This window comes from Nicotiana attenuata, unplaced genomic scaffold (genome assembly GCF_001879085.1).
Source record: "Nicotiana attenuata strain UT unplaced genomic scaffold, NIATTr2, whole genome shotgun sequence".
Lineage (NCBI taxonomy): Eukaryota > Viridiplantae > Streptophyta > Magnoliopsida > Solanales > Solanaceae > Nicotiana > Nicotiana attenuata.
In genome coordinates this window covers 33,173-33,431 of record NW_017671870.1, presented here as the reverse complement: position 1 = coordinate 33,431, position 259 = coordinate 33,173, and the positions used below count along the sequence as shown (strand labels likewise).

General features: G+C 32.0%; 1 protein-coding gene across 2 annotated transcripts in view; it reads left to right on the top strand.

Annotated features, from left to right (window-relative positions):
- The window catches only part of LOC109210647 (calcium-binding protein PBP1-like), a 6,361-nt gene that overhangs the window by 1,447 nt on the left and 4,655 nt on the right, over positions 1–259 (top strand). The window lies entirely within an intron of this gene.

Below are 259 nucleotides of genomic sequence, written 5' to 3'. Positions count from 1 at the left end.
TATATATATATAAAGTGAGAGATCCTAGTGAAACCATAAATCGCATATGAGTTACCTAGAAATTGTCCACATATTATTTATGATCACCTAAGTGTTCAACGGTTGATCGCGCATTAGTAATTACCAAGATTATTTTTGAGTAAATCCCTTAAAACCCCTCTAAAGTCTAAACTATCACGTGTTTGTCAGTTACCTACTTAAACTATCTGGTGTTCTCAAAACCCTCCTTAACTATATCCCCCTATATATTAAAAAAAAA